Here is a 20,934-nt window from a genome sequence, read left to right as displayed (position 1 = left end):
CTCTGGACACCTTCCAGCTTGTCAGTATCCTTCTTGAACTGTGGTGCCCAGAACTGGACACAGTATTCCAGGTGAGGTCTGACCAGAGTGGAATACAGTGGTACTATTACTTCCCTTGATCTAGATGCTATACTCCTATTGATGCAGCCCAGAATTGCGTTGGCTTTTTTAGCTGCTGCATCACACTGTTGACTCATGTCAAGTTTATGGTCTACCAAGACTCCTAGATCCTCAAGCCAGGTGTCATCCATCCTGTATTTGTGCCTTTCATATTTTTTTTGCCCAAGTGTAGTACTTTACATTTCTCCCTGTTAAAATTCATCTCGTTTGCTTTGGCCCAGTTCTCTAATCTGTTATGGTCATTTTGAAGTGTGACCTGTCCTCTGGGGTATTAGCTACCCCTCCCAACCTTTTAATGAGGGTAAAAGAGGAGAGCGCAAAATATGGTCTGAAGCTCAACATAAAAAAAAACTAAGATCATGGCCACTGGTCCCATCATCTACTGCCAAACAGAAGGGGAAGAAATGGAGGCAGTGAGACATTTTACTTTCTTGGGCTCCATGATCACTGCAGATGGTGACAGCAGTCACGAAATTAAAAGATGCCTGCTTCTTGGGAGGAAAGCAATGACAAACCTAGACAGCATCTTAAAAAGCAGAGACATCACCTTGCTGACAAAGGTCCGTATAGTTAAAGCTATGGTTTTCCCAGTAGTAATGAATGGAAGTGAGAGCTGGACCATAAAGAAGACTGATTGCCGAAGAATTGATGCTTTTGAATTATGGTGCTGGAGGAGGCTCTTGAGAGTCCCATGGACTGCAAAAAGATCAAACCTATTCATTCTGAAGCAAATCAGCCCTGAGTGCTCACTGTAAGGGCATGTGGGAATATACTTTGCAGGTGCGTTCGCACCTGTGGTTATTTATGTTTATTTGTGGTTATTCGTGCTTATTTTTACTGTGTCCTTCCGCCTTGGAAGGAAAGGTAGCATTAGGATCTGGCAGGCGACTCACTGCTGGGAACCCTCCACGGGGAAAAAGTGGCTCCATCTTCGAATTAAGCAACATTCAGTTAATCTTCCCGCCTAATTTAGGGCAGCAACAGAGTTGTGATTGGTTAATGTATTGATTATGACGTTGACTGTTCTCATAATAAATAGCTGCCGCTCCCTGCCTGTGGTGTGGAGAAAGCCGAGGAGTAAGCGCGAGAACATCGTTGCGTGACAAGCCCAGTTGCAAACAGAAAGCGAAACCAACCACGCAGGGCAGCGGTAGGCTCCTCCACCAGACTGCAGCCTCTGTTGTCTTATTTTCACTTTTATTTTAGAGAGTCTTTTATTTGGCCGTTTAGTTTTGGCCACCTTTTAGATCAGTTTTCCTCTTTGGAATCTTTTGGACCAGACAGACGCTCACAAACATCCACGAGGCAGAATCATCACAGACTCACAGAACTCAACCCTCAGATTGCAGCCAGCGGATCCCTTTCTTCACGGCGCGGTGGGAGCGGGCTCCAGGATTACCGGCCGTCCCGTCCGCAGGCTGCTCCATAACCAGTGCCCCATGTGATGCTACACGTGTAGCCTCACAAGGGCAGATGCTGAAGCTGAGGCTCCAGTACTTTGGCCGCCTCATGAGAAGAGAAGACTCCCTGGAAAAGACCCTGGTGTTGGGAAAGATGGAGGGCACAAGAAGGGGACAACGGAGGAGAGATGGTTGGACAGTGTTCTCGAGGCAACTGGCATGGGTTTGGCCAAACTGCGGGAGTCGGTAGAGGATAGGGGTGTTAGCATTTTCACCCCTCCCTTTCTGTCACTCTCCTGACTCAGTGGAGAGAGAGGGGAAGGAGCTTACTTGGTAACTGTTATTCCTAACTGTTCTTAACTGTCAGTTCTGAGGAGAGAGTCCTGAGGTAAAATGTGTTCTCATCTCTGCTAGGTGACTGAAACTCACACAGTCTATGTATATCTATATGTTTAGCTTATAAATAAAAGAAGGATTACTTCAAAACCTCTGGAGCTGAACTTAATCTGTTTATTGGTGCTCACAGCTAGCAGTTGTGAGTCCGGATATGTGGATTAACCCACAAAGGGTGCCTGGCGTGCTCTGGTCCACGGGGTCGCAAAGAGTCAGACACGACTGAACAACAACAAGGTGCTACTTGAAGGAATTTTTTATTTTGACTATGGCAGACCAACACGGCTACCTACCTGTAACCAGATCAAAAGGGTGTGATCAACTTGGCTGGGGAACAGGGACACAGGGGCGTACCCAGGATCAAAACTAGGGGGGGCAAGCCATGGTCGTCCCCCCCCCCGTTTTCCCAGAGTTGTCGACCTTTTGGCTGGTGGGGTGGCATGACATGGGCCCAGGACTCCCGTGATGCAGGGGGGAATAACCAGAGGCGTAGTAAGGTTAGGTGCAGGGGCATCTTAAGCATATCCGGCGCCGGAGTACAAAGATCCCTCCGGAGGGCCCCTCCCATTTCCCACATCATACATTCAACACACATTTAAAGCACATGATTTCACCCAGAGAATCCTGGAAACTGTAGCTTCCCACTCACAGAGCTACAGTTCCCAGGATTCTCTAGAGGAAGTCACGTGCTTTAAATGTGTGGTCTACTCTAGAACTGGCGTCAGCGGCTGAACATCTGCTTGACATGCGGAAGGTCCCTGGTTCGGTCCCTGACATATCCAGGTATGCTGGAATAGGACTGCATAAAAATCCCAGAGGGCTGTTGTCAGTCAGTGTAGACACCATGGAGCTAGGTAGGCCAGTGATACAACTCTGGTTAAGTTATCCCTCTATAAAAGTAATGTTTCATTTCCTCAGGTCATGTGTCCCTTGTTAAACTGGCAGAAAAGGAGGGGCCCCACCCATTTTTTGCACCTGTCCTGCCCACCACTAGTATGCCACCCCTGAGAAATGGCCCTTCATGGAAAAGGTTACCCATTCCTGGTTTAAACTACCTTGATATGTTTTATGAGTAAAAGTAATCCTAGCTTCATTCCAGAATTACAGTATCTGATGTTTACATAAACATTTTGGAAACAGATTTGTCAGGGGTTGGCTTCATAATTTCTCAAACTTTTTGGAGTCCTCTGTCCATAGGAAGCCCAAGTGAGCTAGTAGTATTTACTCAAGTTTGCTTGGCATTCTTCTTCCTCACTTACTGGAAAATTAAGTGTCTTCCTTGTATTTTTGAAGTAAAAGGTAAAAGGTAAAGGACCCCTGGACAGATTAAGTCCAGTCAATGGCGACTATGGGGATGCGGCGCTCATCTGGCTCTATAGGCCGAGGGAGCCAGTGTTTGTCCGCAGACAGCTTCCGGGTCATGTGGACAGCATGACTAAGCTGCTTCTGGCGAACCAGAGCAGTGCACAGAAACACTGTTTACCTATTTAACTACTTGCACTTTGACGTGTTTTCGAACCACTAGGTTGGCAGGAGCATGAAAAAAAAATTGGATTAAGCAAATAAGAGAGCCAGGGAAGTATAGCAGTTAAGAATGTTGGGCTAGGTCGGACCTGAGGGAGGCCCAGGTTCAAATCCCCACTCAGCCAAGAAGCTCATTGCATGACCTTGGACCAGCTGTCCTCTCTCAACCTTGCCAACCTTGCAAAGTTGTTACAATGATGAAAAGAAAATCATGTTTACTTCCTTGGACACCTCGGGGGAAATGGAGGAGTATAAATGTAGTAAATAAAGAAAACAAGCAAACAAACAAACAAACAAACAAATATGGACTGTGTTACTGGAAAGGTACTTTTCCCCAAGTCAAACCATCTAGCTCAGTACTGCATACACTGACTGGCAGCAGCTTTCCAGGGTTTCAGGCAGGGGAGATTCTTAGCCGTACATGCAGATGCCAGGGAGGAAAACTTGGGTGCAAGGTGTTCTAACCACTTAAGGGGATGACCCTCCCCTTAAGACATAGATACATTGGAAGCCACATTATGCAAAATCAAACTCTTGGTCCATCTAGCTCAGTATTGCCCACACTGACTGGCAGTGGCTCTTCAGGAGTCTTTCCCACTTCCCAGCCCTAACTAGAGATGCCAAAGATTGAACCTGGGACCTTCTGCATCAAAGCAGATGCTCTGCCACAGAGCTATGACTCCGCCCCCTGCTTTATTTGCAGATTAAATAAATAGCTGGAATGTTGGGAATTAGAAAAAATGAAACAACCAGTTATTCCCAGCCTAGCTGGTGGGGGGGGCACTCCAGCCATCCTTAGGGCCATTTGCCCCTCTACCCGCCTTACCCAATTCCCCCTTCCCTACCTGGCTGACTGGGGAGTGGGCTCCACTCTGCCAAGGGGGGATGCCACAGAGGTTGGCACCCTCTTCCAACAGAGCCAAGTTTGCTCATCTAGTCTTCTCTTGTTTCCCCCACCTGGCATGGACCTGGGCTGGGAGGGATGAGATGGAGCTTTACTTCCCTCCTTCCCCTCCCTCTTTGATTCCAGGTTGTTGGGAGGGGGTTTTCCCCAATGCATTGCCTTTTTAACCCTTCTCTGGCCCCTTCAGCCACAGATTCCTATGAAGGTCACTATGTAGCATCTTGGTCAATGCTGAGGTTCATGGACAGGAATTTTGAAGTCGTTTTTATATCTTGCAAACCCCGTTCTGCCCTGTTATGCCTTGTTCCTGCCCCGCCACTGTTCCACCCGTTTTGCCTTTTTCCAGGTCCAAAAGGATCTATGAGTTGGCAATTGCCTGAAATGGTCTCTGGCTGTAGAGTTTCACAATATGAGTATATATTATCATCGCCAGCCCACCTTTTATTATTTTCACAATATGAGTATTTATTATCATCGCCAGCCCACCTGGGAAATCCTTCCCAGGAAAGTAACATTTTTAAATGCAGTGAGAAATTCATTTTAAAAAAATAATAAAAATTCCTTCCAGTAGCACCTTAGAGACCAATTAAGTTTGTTCTTGGTATGAGCTTTCGTGTGCATGCACACTTCTTCAGATACACTGAAAAAGAAGTCACCAGACTTGAATGCAAACTTGATAAAGACTTGAAGGCAGGAAAGTGGAAAACAAAGGGTTAAATGCTGCTGGGCAAAACAGCAACTAAGGAACAGGGAGAAGCCACAACAAGGAGGGTCTTAACAACAAGGTGGTTTTAACACAGCAAAAGGCAGGGAGGGGCTGAACAACAGCAATTGCTAGGGCAGGTAAAAGGACGCTGCGAAACACCAACCCAGGAGATATTTTTGCTAGCGGTAGAAAAGCAGGGATTTTAAACAGCTCAGAAAAAGGGGGACAGAGGGAAACACCAACTTCAGAGCAGTAAAGTAACTTTAAAAGGGGGGAACCAGAGGAGTTGGGGTGAAGGAATGACAGACAACACAACGCCAGGAACAGGCAAGCCCTCCAAACGTGTTAATATTCCCAGAACACCGGGAGGGAGGGAGGGAGGCTGAGGGAGGCGTGAGAGGGAAGAGCGACGCGGCAAAAGCACAGTGAGCAGAGCCGTCCCCACAGCAGCCCGCCGCTGTGAGCGCGCTCCTCCTTGCCTCCGGGACAGGAGCTGCCTTGGGCAAGGGGGGGGGGCAAAGGGAGGAACTTGGGCGGCAGGGACAGCAGCCTCCTTCTCCGCTCCTCTCCTCCTGCCCCGCTTCTTCCTCAGCCTAAATGGACGCGCCGGGCAGTCCGGGATGCGGCTTCTCTTGCCCGGCGCCGATCATTTTTGCTTCTGGGGGGGGGGCAGCTGGCTTCTAGGGGGGGGGCAGCTGCCCCCGCCTGCCCCCCCTTCGGTACGCCCATGCTCCCAGCCCAGGTCCATGCCAGGTGGGGGAAACAAGAGAAGACTAGATGAGCAAACTTGGCTCTGTTGGAAGAGGGTGCCAACCTCTGTGGCATCCCCCCTTGGCAGAGTGGAGCCCACTCCCCAGTCAGCCAGGTAGGGAAGGGGGAATTGGGTAAGGCGGGTAGAGGGGCAAATGGCCCTAAGGATGGCTGGAGTGCCCCCCCCCACCAGCTAGGCTGGGAATAACTGGTTGTTTCATTTTTTCTAATTCCCAACATTCCAGCTATTTATTTAATCTGCAAATAAAGCAGGGGGCGGAGTCATAGCTCTGTGGCAGAGCATCTGCTTTGATGCAGAAGGTCCCAGGTTCAATCTTTGGCATCTCTAGTTAGGGCTGGGAAGTGGGAAAGACTCCTGAAGAGCCACTGCCAGTCAGTGTGGGCAATACTGAGCTAGATGGACCAAGAGTTTGATTTTGCATAATGTGGCTTCCAATGTATCTATGTCTTAAGGGGAGGGTCATCCCCTTAAGTGGTTAGAACACCTTGCACCCAAGTTTTCCTCCCTGGCATCTGCATGTACGGCTAAGAATCTCCCCTGCCTGAAACCCTGGAAAGCTGCTGCCAGTCAGTGTATGCAGTACTGAGCTAGATGGTTTGACTTGGGGAAAAGTACCTTTCCAGTAACACAGTCCATATTTGTTTGTTTGTTTGTTTGCTTGTTTTCTTTATTTACTACATTTATACTCCTCCATTTCCCCCGAGGTGTCCAAGGAAGTAAACATGATTTTCTTTTCATCTTTGTAACAACTTTGCAAGGTTGGCAAGGTTGAGAGAGGACAACTGGTCCAAGGTCATGCAATGAGCTTCTTGGCTGAGTGGGGATTTGAACCTGGGCCTCCCTCAGGTCCGACCTAGCCCAACATTCTTAACTGCTATACTTCCCTGGCTCTCTTATTTGCTTAATCCAATTTTTTTTCATGCTCCTGCCAACCTAGTGGTTCGAAAACATGTCAAAGTGCAAGTAGTTAAATAGGTAAACAGTGTTTCTGTGCACTGCTCTGGTTCGCCAGAAGCAGCTTAGTCATGCTGTCCACATGACCCGGAAGCTGTCTGCGGACAAACACTGGCTCCCTCGGCCTATAGAGCGAGATGAGCGCCGCATCCCCATAGTCGCCATTGACTGGACTTAATCTGTCCAGGGGTCCTTTACCTTTTACCTTTTACTTCAAAAATACAAGGAAGACACTTAATTTTCCAGTAAGTGAGGAAGAAGAATGCCAAGCAAACTTGAGTAAATACTACTAGCTCACTTGGGCTTCCTATGGACAGAGGACTCCAAAAAGTTTGAGAAATTATGAAGCCAACCCCTGACAAATCTGTTTCCAAAATGTTTATGTAAACATCAGATACTGTAATTCTGGAATGAAGCTAGGATTACTTTTACTCATAAAACATATCAAGGTAGTTTAAACCAGGAATGGGTAACCTTTTCCATGAAGGGCCATTTCTCAGGGGTGGCATACTAGTGGTGGGCAGGACAGGTGCAAAAAATGGGTGGGGCCCCTCCTTTTTTGCCAGTTTAACAAGGGACACATGACCTGAGGAAATGAAAAATTACTTTTATAGAGGGATAACTTAACCAGAGTTGTATCACTGGCCTACCTAGCTCCATGGTGTCTACACTGACTGACAACAGCCCTCTGGGATTTTTATGCAGTCCTATTCCAGCATACCTGGATATGTCAGGGACCGAACCAGGGACCTTCCGCATGTCAAGCAGATGTTCAGCCGCTGACGCCAGTTCTAGAGTAGACCACACATTTAAAGCACGTGACTTCCTCTAGAGAATCCTGGGAACTGTAGCTCTGTGAGTGGGAAGCTACAGTTTCCAGGATTCTCTGGGTGAAATCATGTGCTTTAAATGTGTGTTGAATGTATGATGTGGGAAATGGGAGGGGCCCTCCGGAGGGATCTTTGTACTCCGGCGCCGGATATGCTTAAGATGCCCCTGCACCTAACCTTACTACGCCTCTGGTTATTCCCCCCTGCATCACGGGAGTCCTGGGCCCATGTCATGCCACCCCACCAGCCAAAAGGTCGACAACTCTGGGAAAACGGGGGGGGGGGACGACCATGGCTTGCCCCCCCCTAGTTTTGATCCTGGGTACGCCCCTGGCTGGGAGGGATAAGATGGAGCTTTACTTCCCTCCTTCCCCTCCCTCTTTGATTCCAGGTTGTTGGGAGGGGGTTTTCCCCAATGCATTGCCTTTTTAACCCTTCTCTGGCCCCTTCAGCCACAGATTCCTATGAAGGTCACTATGTAGCATCTTGGTCAATGCTGAGGTTCATGGACAGGAATTTTGAAGTCGTTTTTATATCTTGCAAACCCCGTTCTGCCCTGTTATGCCTTGTTCCTGCCCCGCCACTGTTCCACCCGTTTTGCCTTTTTCCAGGTCCAAAAGGATCTATGAGTTGGCAATTGCCTGAAATGGTCTCCGCCTGTACAGTTTCACAATATGAGTATATATTATCATCGCCAGCCCACCTTTTATTATTTTCACAATATGAGTATTTATTATCATCGCCAGCCCACCTGGGAAATCCTTCCCAGGAAAGTAACATTTTTAAATGCAGTGAGAAATTCATTTTAAAAAAATAATAAAAATTCCTTCCAGTAGCACCTTAGAGACCAATTAAGTTTGTTCTTGGTATGAGCTTTCGTGTGCATGCACACTTCTTCAGATACACTGAAAAAGAAGTCACCAGACTTGAATGCAAACTTGATAAAGACTTGAAGGCAGGAAAGTGGAAAACAAAGGGTTAAATGCTGCTGGGCAAAACAGCAACTAAGGAACAGGGAGAAGCCACAACAAGGAGGGTCTTAACAACAAGGTGGTTTTAACACAGCAAAAGGCAGGGAGGGGCTGAACAACAGCAATTGCTAGGGCAGGTAAAAGGACGCTGCGAAACACCAACCCAGGAGATATTTTTGCTAGCGGTAGAAAAGCAGGGATTTTAAACAGCTCAGAAAAAGGGGGACAGAGGGAAACACCAACTTCAGAGCAGTAAAGTAACTTTAAAAGGGGGGAACCAGAGGAGTTGGGGTGAAGGAATGACAGACAACACAACGCCAGGAACAGGCAAGCCCTCCAAACGTGTTAATATTCCCAGAACACCGGGAGGGAGGGAGGGAGGCTGAGGGAGGCGTGAGAGGGAAGAGCGACGCGGCAAAAGCACAGTGAGCAGAGCCGTCCCCACAGCAGCCCGCCGCTGTGAGCGCGCTCCTCCTTGCCTCCGGGACAGGAGCTGCCTTGGGCAAGGGGGGGGGGCAAAGGGAGGAACTTGGGCGGCAGGGACAGCAGCCTCCTTCTCCGCTCCTCTCCTCCTGCCCCGCTTCTTCCTCAGCCTAAATGGACGCGCCGGGCAGTCCGGGATGCGGCTTCTCTTGCCCGGCGCCGATCATTTTTGCTTCTGGGGGGGGGGGCAGCTGGCTTCTAGGGGGGGGCAGCTGCCCCCGCCTGCCCCCCCTTCGGTACGCCCATGCTCCCAGCCCAGGTCCATGCCAGGTGGGGGAAACAAGAGAAGACTAGATGAGCAAACTTGGCTCTGTTGGAAGAGGGTGCCAACCTCTGTGGCATCCCCCCTTGGCAGAGTGGAGCCCACTCCCCAGTCAGCCAGGTAGGGAAGGGGGAATTGGGTAAGGCGGGTAGAGGGGCAAATGGCCCTAAGGATGGCTGGAGTGCCCCCCCCCCACCAGCTAGGCTGGGAATAACTGGTTGTTTCATTTTTTCTAATTCCCAACATTCCAGCTATTTATTTAATCTGCAAATAAAGCAGGGGGCGGAGTCATAGCTCTGTGGCAGAGCATCTGCTTTGATGCAGAAGGTCCCAGGTTCAATCTTTGGCATCTCTAGTTAGGGCTGGGAAGTGGGAAAGACTCCTGAAGAGCCACTGCCAGTCAGTGTGGGCAATACTGAGCTAGATGGACCAAGAGTTTGATTTTGCATAATGTGGCTTCCAATGTATCTATGTCTTAAGGGGAGGGTCATCCCCTTAAGTGGTTAGAACACCTTGCACCCAAGTTTTCCTCCCTGGCATCTGCATGTACGGCTAAGAATCTCCCCTGCCTGAAACCCTGGAAAGCTGCTGCCAGTCAGTGTATGCAGTACTGAGCTAGATGGTTTGACTTGGGGAAAAGTACCTTTCCAGTAACACAGTCCATATTTGTTTGTTTGTTTGTTTGCTTGTTTTCTTTATTTACTACATTTATACTCCTCCATTTCCCCCGAGGTGTCCAAGGAAGTAAACATGATTTTCTTTTCATCTTTGTAACAACTTTGCAAGGTTGGCAAGGTTGAGAGAGGACAACTGGTCCAAGGTCATGCAATGAGCTTCTTGGCTGAGTGGGGATTTGAACCTGGGCCTCCCTCAGGTCCGACCTAGCCCAACATTCTTAACTGCTATACTTCCCTGGCTCTCTTATTTGCTTAATCCAATTTTTTTTCATGCTCCTGCCAACCTAGTGGTTCGAAAACATGTCAAAGTGCAAGTAGTTAAATAGGTAAACAGTGTTTCTGTGCACTGCTCTGGTTCGCCAGAAGCAGCTTAGTCATGCTGTCCACATGACCCGGAAGCTGTCTGCGGACAAACACTGGCTCCCTCGGCCTATAGAGCGAGATGAGCGCCGCATCCCCATAGTCGCCATTGACTGGACTTAATCTGTCCAGGGGTCCTTTACCTTTTACCTTTTACTTCAAAAATACAAGGAAGACACTTAATTTTCCAGTAAGTGAGGAAGAAGAATGCCAAGCAAACTTGAGTAAATACTACTAGCTCACTTGGGCTTCCTATGGACAGAGGACTCCAAAAAGTTTGAGAAATTATGAAGCCAACCCCTGACAAATCTGTTTCCAAAATGTTTATGTAAACATCAGATACTGTAATTCTGGAATGAAGCTAGGATTACTTTTACTCATAAAACATATCAAGGTAGTTTAAACCAGGAATGGGTAACCTTTTCCATGAAGGGCCATTTCTCAGGGGTGGCATACTAGTGGTGGGCAGGACAGGTGCAAAAAATGGGTGGGGCCCCTCCTTTTTTGCCAGTTTAACAAGGGACACATGACCTGAGGAAATGAAACATTACTTTTATAGAGGGATAACTTAACCAGAGTTGTATCACTGGCCTACCTAGCTCCATGGTGTCTACACTGACTGACAACAGCCCTCTGGGATTTTTATGCAGTCCTATTCCAGCATACCTGGATATGTCAGGGACCGAACCAGGGACCTTCCGCATGTCAAGCAGATGTTCAGCCGCTGACGCCAGTTCTAGAGTAGACCACACATTTAAAGCACGTGACTTCCTCTAGAGAATCCTGGGAACTGTAGCTCTGTGAGTGGGAAGCTACAGTTTCCAGGATTCTCTGGGTGAAATCATGTGCTTTAAATGTGTGTTGAATGTATGATGTGGGAAATGGGAGGGGCCCTCCGGAGGGATCTTTGTACTCCGGCGCCGGATATGCTTAAGATGCCCCTGCACCTAACCTTACTACGCCTCTGGTTATTCCCCCCTGCATCACGGGAGTCCTGGGCCCATGTCATGCCACCCCACCAGCCAAAAGGTCGACAACTCTGGGAAAACGGGGGGGGGGGGGACGACCATGGCTTGCCCCCCCCTAGTTTTGATCCTGGGTACGCCCCTGGCTGGGAGGGATAAGATGGAGCTTTACTTCCCTCCTTCCCCTCCCTCTTTGATTCCAGGTTGTTGGGAGGGGGTTTTCCCCAATGCATTGCCTTTTTAACCCTTCTCTGGCCCCTTCAGCCACAGATTCCTATGAAGGTCACTATGTAGCATCTTGGTCAATGCTGAGGTTCATGGACAGGAATTTTGAAGTCGTTTTTATATCTTGCAAACCCCGTTCTGCCCTGTTATGCCTTGTTCCTGCCCCGCCACTGTTCCACCCGTTTTGCCTTTTTCCAGGTCCAAAAGGATCTATGAGTTGGCAATTGCCTGAAATGGTCTCCGCCTGTACAGTTTCACAATATGAGTATATATTATCATCGCCAGCCCACCTTTTATTATTTTCACAATATGAGTATTTATTATCATCGCCAGCCCACCTGGGAAATCCTTCCCAGGAAAGTAACATTTTTAAATGCAGTGAGAAATTCATTTTAAAAAAATAATAAAAATTCCTTCCAGTAGCACCTTAGAGACCAATTAAGTTTGTTCTTGGTATGAGCTTTCGTGTGCATGCACACTTCTTCAGATACACTGAAAAAGAAGTCACCAGACTTGAATGCAAACTTGATAAAGACTTGAAGGCAGGAAAGTGGAAAACAAAGGGTTAAATGCTGCTGGGCAAAACAGCAACTAAGGAACAGGGAGAAGCCACAACAAGGAGGGTCTTAACAACAAGGTGGTTTTAACACAGCAAAAGGCAGGGAGGGGCTGAACAACAGTAATTGCTAGGGCAGGTAAAAGGACGCTGCGAAACACCAACCCAGGAGATATTTTTGCTAGCGGTAGAAAAGCAGGGATTTTAAACAGCTCAGAAAAAGGGGGACAGAGGGAAACACCAACTTCAGAGCAGTAAAGTAACTTTAAAAGGGGGGAACCAGAGGAGTTGGGGTGAAGGAATGACAGACAACACAACGCCAGGAACAGGCAAGCCCTCCAAACGTGTTAATATTCCCAGAACACCGGGAGGGAGGGAGGGAGGCTGAGGGAGGCGTGAGAGGGAAGAGCGACGCGGCAAAAGCACAGTGAGCAGAGCCGTCCCCACAGCAGCCCGCCGCTGTGAGCGCGCTCCTCCTTGCCTCCGGGACAGGAGCTGCCTTGGGCAAGGGGGGGGGGCAAAGGGAGGAACTTGGGCGGCAGGGACAGCAGCCTCCTTCTCCGCTCCTCTCCTCCTGCCCCGCTTCTTCCTCAGCCTAAATGGACGCGCCGGGCAGCCCGGGATGCGGCTTCTCTTGCCCGGCGCCGATCATTTTTGCTTCTGGGGGGGGGGGGGGCAGCTGGCTTCTAGGGGGGCAGCTGCCCCCGCCTGCCCCCCCTTCGGTACGCCCATGCAGGGACAAGTAAATATCTCTTTTGCATCACTTGATGGGTGTATGGTGGAGGTCAATGGAAGGGTGGGGGCAAGCCCTGATGCTAAGGTTTCTGTCGCCAGACACACACACCTCTCATTTTGTGATGTAATTGGTAATGTATCCATGATGTGATTTTAGGGGTGTTGTGGGTAACTCTGTAAAACTGATAAAAGTGGGAACCATCCTTTGTTCTGGGTTTCCTTCCTACTTCATCCTGGTGGTGGGTGCAAGTTCTGTTGCAACAGGTTTTTTTTAGGGTTTTTTTAAGGATCAGGCTTACTGGCTGCCGTTTTGCGCCTATATTCCTGGCTGTTGTCTTTGGTAATGCAGGTGATTTTCCTATAAAAAAAAACCCTTGAACTTGCTCCTTAAAATGCAATCTGAACAAAACTGGTGAAGCAGTGAGGACAGTAAGTTCTTGCAAGAGCGGGGTCCAAAGCAGGCCCAGTCCAGCTGGGGCAAAGTTTGAGCATGTGTTCCCTATGCGCACGTTCCTTCCCTCGTCTCCCCATTGGCAGGGAACTACAAGGTTTTCCTTCCTTCCCCCAATTATCAAATTGTTATTATTATGCTTTGGACAAGAGGCTGAGCGTGGGGAGAAACTTCTCCTTCCTCCCCAGAGTTGCCTGGACTTCCGGCTTCACCAGCAGAGATAAAATCGGGGCTTGCAAAGGAGGCGGGAAGCGGGGCTGCCTCGTGCAGACGCGGAGGAGGCGGCTTCTTCCTAATCAAGCCTCCTAATTGAGGGGGGTGACTCCCTGCCTCCCACGCGCGGGCTCCCATTCCCGCTCTCTCTGCCCAGGATTTCGGGTGAGTGCAAGGCCAATGGCCGGGAAGAAGGGAAGGGGCTTTGCAAGGGGGTCCAGGATGAGAAGCCCCGGGGCGGGGAGAAGAGAAAGGAGGAAAGGGAGCTGGTTTTTTAATGGGGGCCTTGAAGGCGGGGGGGGGAGGGGGGGTTGCGCTGGGGATAGAGAGAGGCTTCTTTCTGCCCGGGATCTGGGGCAAAGGGAGTTGCAGGGAAAGGGGAGAGCATTGCTGGCCTGGATCGCCTTAATAATTGTATTTTAATTTTAATATCTGCACCCCCTGAGAGGAGGGCCTTATCTTTAGGCACCAGGTGAAAGCATTCCTCTTCTCTCATTAAACAACCTGTGGACTTCACAACTGCATTGGGGAGGGTTGTCCTTTTTATTTCTTACTCTGGTGTGCATCTCTGTGTTTTTCTATTCTAAGCTGCCCTGTGATCATCCGAGGAAGGGCAGTATAGAAATATAAAGAATAGCAGTAAAAATAGGAAGCCCTGTTGCGTTGGAAGGGGTTGTTGGGGCAGAGTGTTTGATCAGCATGCATAGTGGGACAGGCTAAGGAAGTAATAATAATAATAATAATAATAATAATAATAATTAAAAAAAATTCAATACTTGACTGTGTTGCCTCCAACAAAATAAATAACACCAAAAACATCAAACACTTCCCAGTACAGGGCTGCCTTTCAGAAGTCTTCCATTTTGTAGAAATGGCCTTCGAATGTAAAGAAATCCTCTCTTTAAGTAATCCCGTGGTGTAAACATGTTTGCTGTCCTCTAGGTCCAAACACACACAGAACACACCTAGTAGGAGCAAGCAGTGCTCCAAAGTGCTTCTCCTGTGGACTTGCCATCTAAGTTTACTCATGACCAAAGTTCCTGTTTCCCAAAGGGACAGGAGTTGCGTTCAGGGGGTGGTTGGGACAGAGTCTCTGATCAGCATGCATTACAGGCTTTGGATGAAATATTATTATTATATTATTATTAATTCATTACTTGCACCCTGTCTATCTGACTGTGTTGCCTCAGCCGCTCTGGGCTGCTTCTAACAAAATAAAATACATTAAAACTTCCCTGTACAGGGCTGTCTTAAAAAGTCTTGCATTTTGTCAAAATGGCCTTCGATTTTCAAGAAATACCCCCTTTAAGGAATCACGTGGTATAAACACCCACAGAACACCCATGGGATGAGCAAGCAGTGCTCCAAAGTGCATCTCTTGTGAACTTGCCACCTAAGTTGTTTACTCATGGCAAAAGTTTCCAAAAAGGACTGGAGGGGGAAGTCTCACCACTTTTAACCCACCCCACTCCCACCACATGAAAGGCAGAGGTCTTGTTCATTCAAAATGCCAGTATACCATGTGATGTGTGTATCTGAAGTGAACCAGGCACTGCAGCTTCCTCCCCTCTCACTGGGCTGCAGAGGAGGAAGCGGATGGGTTTGAAGGCTCTTTCCATCAGCCGCCTCTCTTCCCTGAGTAACAAGAGCAAAGGGTGTTTGCAGGGCAGGAGGACAGAGGGGGAGGCAGCGAAGGCAGAGGGAGCAGCGGATCCCCCGCCTCTCCCAGGGGTTCCAGATGCAAGTAAGGGGCTTCCTTCATCTCCATGCAAGGGCCACCCATGTATTCAGAGCAGTCCTTTGCAGATTAACTCTTATGTTCCAAGGGCTCTACTCTCAGGCCACTAATGTGCGTACCACGCCAGCCTTAGGAAGGGAGGTGGGACAGGCAGGTGAAAGGAATGGCCAGAGGTGTTTGAAAATGGGCGGGGGCTCTTGGGAAGGGTTGTTTTTGTATGCAACAACTGCAGCGGGGATGCTGATTGCCAAGGGATGAAAAGAAGATAAAATTCCATGAAAAGAAGTGTGGCAAGTAAAAAACGCTTGAATACCCGGTATATGGAACTACCCGGTAGCATAAATGACGGGGGGGAAATCAGAGATCGATCGACCCAAAAGTTTAAAAGGGAATGGGAGATCTATAGACAATATTTAAATGAACAGTGTCCCCATATAAAAAACTTTAGAATGCTTCGAATAACTCTTGGAATTGAACAAGGTATTAAGAATTAAGACAAGATTAAATAAAGATAAAGTTTACTAAAAAAAATAGAGGCCAGAAATTAAGAAAACAATTAACCCTTTTTTCTTTTTCTAAGTTTTTGTTGTGTGTGTGTGTGTGTGTGTGTGTGTGTATGTATGTGTATGTGTTGATTTTAAACCAATAACGATAGAATATCGAAAATAAAAATAAGAAAGGGAGGGAGGTGATGAAAGGAATTGCCAAAGGTGTTTTCAAATGGGTGGAGGCTCTTGGGAAGGGTGTGCCCAATTGGGGTTTCAACAGGGGCAGCAGAATGTCTTAGGCAGGAGGATCCCTGCAGAGGCTCTGAGATTCACTTGGCTTCTTCCTCCCTCCCAGGAAGCTGCAACTTCTCTGATTTCTGCGCTCCTCAGGAAGCTGAACCTGCAAATTTAGCTGAGACTGAACCTGCAGACCTGGCCAGGATGGAAAGAGGAAGATGGACGGTTGACCTGGTCAGGCTGTCTCCTGCGTCCCTCCCCACAACCTCTGAGCATTCCCTCCCAGGACCCTCGGAGAAATCTGGTGAGCTCCAGGGGAGAGGTGATGGGGACATGGATAGATGGATGGTGGAGGGAGAAAGAGGAAAAGATGGAGAGGATATATTCTTCCCCAAAATGATGAATTCATTCTTCCCCATATCTCTAAATCTCTATTTATTTATTTCCACACATTCTTGTAATTGTCTTTAAAAATCTCTCGGTAATTGACTTTTTTTATGTATAACTAACTCTGCTTTCTGTTGTAATTCCTTTTTGTCTTGCTCCCTTGTGTTTTTTACCAAAAGCTTAGTCTTATTGTTTAGTTTAAAGCCTGTGACCTGCCCAAAGTCTTGTATCTTTTCTAGAGTATTTTTGGGATCCTTCACTGTAATTACAAGGTCAACTGCAAAAGCTTTTAATTTATATGCTTTTATTTCCTACTGTTATTCCTCTAATTAATTTCTCCACTCTTTCTCTCTCGCCAGGGCCTCTAATATGAAAATAAAAAATAATGGTGATAGGGGATATCCTTTTCCCCTTCATTATTTTACACTTTCCTGTTATAACCTTATTAACAATCAGCATGGCATGTTGGTAAGAATAAATTACATCAATTCCTCTCCCAAATGCTCCCCCCAATTTCCCCCGCCCCCCAATTATCTTTTTCAAAAGCATTTTCAGCATCTATAAACATTAAGGCCGCTTTTTTCTTATTTCTTACTTCCAAATTTTCAATAATAACAATTATATTCCTTATATTCTCCTTCATCTGATGTCCTGGTAGAAAGCAGGCCTGATTGTGACGAATTTTTTCTACAAAATCTCCACCACCCCTTCTTTCGTTTCACCCCTCTGCACATTTGGGGTGATGGAAATGGCGTGTCTCCCTCCTCGCCCGCTGTGCGAGGGGGAGTGCAGGGTCTCTCCAACATCCTCAGAGCCTTGGCTCTCAAGCCTCTGGGCTGCCTGCCCCTCCCCACTGGAGACATCGCTGTTTCTACTTTTTCAATCTATGGACTTCGATCCTACAGGAGACAGTGATAGCCAACAACTTGGATAGCTTGAAAAAGAGGACTAGACTGATGTCTGCGCTCTGGCCTCACGGTCCGAGGCAATAATGCTTCTTACTACTAGTTCCTGGAAAGCACAGGAAGGCAGAGGACTCTTGTGCTCAAATCCTGCTTGCTGGTTTCCCACAGGCATCTAGTTGGCCGATGTGAGAACAGGATGCTGGACTAGATGGGCCTTTGCCCAATTGAGCAGGCTCTTATGTTCTAATACAGGCACCCCCAAACTTGGCCCTCCAGATGTTTTGGGACTACAACTCCCATCATCCCTAGCTAACAGAACCAGTGGTCAGGGATGATGGGAATTATAGTCCCAAAACATCTGGAGGGCCTGTTCCAATATATTGCAGTATTCTTACAGTTACATGTGGCATAGTAACACTAAAGTTTTACTTCTTAGTAATAGGAGAGACTGCTACTCGAGCCTGTGATCATTTTCTCCCTGGAAAAAGAGAAATACAGAGATGTGTTTAAGAAGCCAATTCCACCATAGATTATAAAATAATTCAGTTTATTAAATCTGAATAGAGTTATGTGTTGTTCTTGCCATTATCTCATCTGCATTCCTAAAAAATTGGAACATAGGGAGGGCAGTGGAGAAAGAAAGCAATGTTAAAATAAGAGAAGGTGCACATTGGGATTGACGCGTGTAAGGACGTTCAGTGGCTGTTCATGAGTGAAGCCAAGACACAGGAACTTCTAAACTAAGTTCTTTATTGTGCTCAAAATATGTACAGTGAGAGCAAAAAGAAACACTTCCATCCCTGACTATACAGATCCCAGGAATAACTACTTCCTGTTCCTTGCCCAGCAAAACCAGCGTGGGATCCGATGTGCGCCCCTCCCTCCTCTGCTTCTTAGATTTAGATTTATTTATTGTCATTGTCCGTATATACACAGTATACACAACAACGAAAATCAAACACCCAAAGACCGGATTTACCATACACATTTGCACATATCTCCAACACTCTCATCCTTATTAAAACATAATCTATTAAAACATAACATAATCCAGAGTATAACATAACCTATTAAAAGCATAGCATAACCTAAAAGCCTGTCTCATTCCTTACTTCTTGGCGTGGGAATGTGACCTTCCCCCCAGCCTTCCCCCCGGCCATAAGGCTGCTTCATCCCCTCGCCTCTACCCCTCCTTCCTGTTTCTGCTGGCCTCTCGCCACTTGAGGAATGCAGGGGGGAGGAGGAGGAGGAGGAGGCACTTTCGCTTTGAGAACTCTCTCCGCTGGAATATAATTTAGGAGGATCTCGGTAATTATAATGCTCTTTCGCTTTCTCCAGCAGCGCTGAGGGGGGGTTCCTGACAACGCGTGTTCAGTTCCTTGTCTTTCTTGAAAGTCTAAGAGTATTCTCTTTCCTCCCAAACAGGTGAGGAACATGACAGCCAAAATTCTGTGGAACCATCTGTGAATTCATTGGGAAGAACAAAGAAACAGTTTAAATGCATGGGATGTGGGGTGTGCTCTAATCACAGTGGAAGACTGAGGATACATCAACAAACTCACACAGGAGAGAAACCATTGGAACATATGGAGTGTGGGGGGAAAATCAGTCAAAATGGAGCACTTAGAATACATCAACAAACTCATACAAGGGAGAAACCTTTTAAATGTACTGAATGTGGAAAGAGCTTCAGTCAATATCAACACCTTAGAAGACATCAACGAACTCACACGGGGGAGAAACCATTTAAATGTATTGAATGTGGAAAGAGCTTCAGTGAAAGTGGATCACTTAGAATACACCAACGAACTCACACTGGGGAGAAACCATTTAAATGTATTGAATGTGGAAAGAGCTTCAGTCAATATGGACACCTTAGAAGACATCAACGAACACACTTAGAGGAGAAACCATTTAAATGTATTGAATGTGGAAAAAGGTTCTGTGAAAGAGGAGCACTTAGAAAACATCAACAAATTCACACGGGGGAGAAACCATTTAAATGTATTGAATGTGGAAAAAGGTTCCGTGAAAGTGGAGCACTTACAATACATCAACGAACTCACACGGGGGAGAAACCATTTAAATGTATTGAATGTGGAAAGAGCTTCAGTCAATATGGACACCTTAGAAGACATCAACGAACACACATAGAGGAGAAACCATTTAAATGTATTGAATGTGGAAAAAGGTTCTGTGAAAGAGGAGCACTTAGAAAACATCAACAAATTCACACGGGGGAGAAACCATTTAAATGTATTGAATGTGGAAAAAGGTTCAGTGAAAGTGGAGCACTTAGAATACATCAACGAACTCACACGGGGGAGAAACCATTTAAATGTATTGAATGTGGAAAGAGCTTCAGTCAATATGGACACCTTAGAAGACATCAACTAACTCACACAGGGGAGAAACCATTTAAATGTATTGAATGTGGAAAGAGCTTCAGTAGTAGTGGATCATTTAGAATACATCAACGAACTCACACAGGGGAGAAACCATTTAAATGTATTGAATGTGGACAGAGCTTCAGTGAAAGTGGAAAACTTAGAAGACATCAACGAACTCATACAGGAGAGAGACCATTTAAATGTATTGAAAGTTGAACAAGGTTCAGTCAAAATGGACAGTTAGGAAACATCAGCTAATTCACATGGGAAAACCATAGATGTATGATATTTGGAAAGAGGTTCAGATGTAGTGGAGACCTTAATATTCATAAGAAAATTCACACGGGGAAAACCATATAAATGTATGGAGTTTTCCACTCGGGTTTCCCGGGAAGTGAAGATGACTGTCATGTCTCTGGATGTCCTAAAAAGAATTTGGCAGTGTTTGTTTTCATTCTTGGGGGGCCATGCTATTTGGCGATCCTCTCTTTTTCAAGAGGTTTCTGAAGACTGTTGATCTGCATAGCTTGAAATCTGGCATTCTGGACTTTCCCTGCACTTCTGCATATTGCTCAGAATAGAGTTGGATCTGGATTTCCTATGTCAGTGCATCATTCCCACCTACACTTCCTCAGTTGGTGAATATGGCTAATTTGGGTTCCTTTCGACCAGTTGCTAATAATCTACTTTTGTTGTTGTTCAAAATGGGTTTTTGCTGGTAATGGGTTCATAAAACTTTATTAAAGCACAGATCCCTTTCAAAAAATTCATTCTCACGTATTGCATCCGGTTGTTGTTTTTCTTGCAGTCTTTTGGGGAAGTGTGTTTGTTGCTCAAGAAACTCCAAAGCAGCTATATTTATGCAACCTGAATTTACCTGTGTGTGACTGAATCCCACCCCAAAACAGAAATTCTTTTGAAATGGCCTTTGTCAGATGCATGAAGTATGAATTTAAGCTTGCAGTTACAGTGGACCCACCAGATACGAACTGAATTCTTTCCAGGGGTCTGTACGCAACCCGAAAAGTCTGCAAGCAGAGGCACTGCTTCTGCGCATGCATGCGGTGCAATAGAGCACTTCTGTGCATGTGTGTGGTGCACTAGAGCGTTTCTGTGCATGCGAGAGAGGTGAAAACCCAGAAGTATACTTCTGGGTTTGCTGTGCTCGTATCCCAAAATATATGCAACCAGAGGTGGACGTAACAAGAGGTACAACTGTATATTTATCTACACACACACACACACACACAGAGAGAGATGTTCATGGGTGAAAAGAAAAAGGCAAATG

The 20,934-nt window shown here is 46.9% G+C and overlaps 1 pseudogene; it reads left to right on the top strand.

The window, feature by feature from the left end:
* The window catches only part of LOC117042418, a 42,673-nt pseudogene extending 22,889 nt beyond the window's left edge, over positions 1 to 19,784 (top strand).
* The last annotated feature ends 1,150 nt before the right edge of the window (positions 19,785 to 20,934 follow it).

The sequence above is a fragment of the Lacerta agilis genome, chromosome 2 (genome assembly GCF_009819535.1).
Source record: "Lacerta agilis isolate rLacAgi1 chromosome 2, rLacAgi1.pri, whole genome shotgun sequence".
NCBI lineage: Eukaryota > Metazoa > Chordata > Lepidosauria > Squamata > Lacertidae > Lacerta > Lacerta agilis.
Note: the sequence above shows the minus strand (reverse complement) of the source record. Positions and strands in the feature narration are given on the sequence as shown.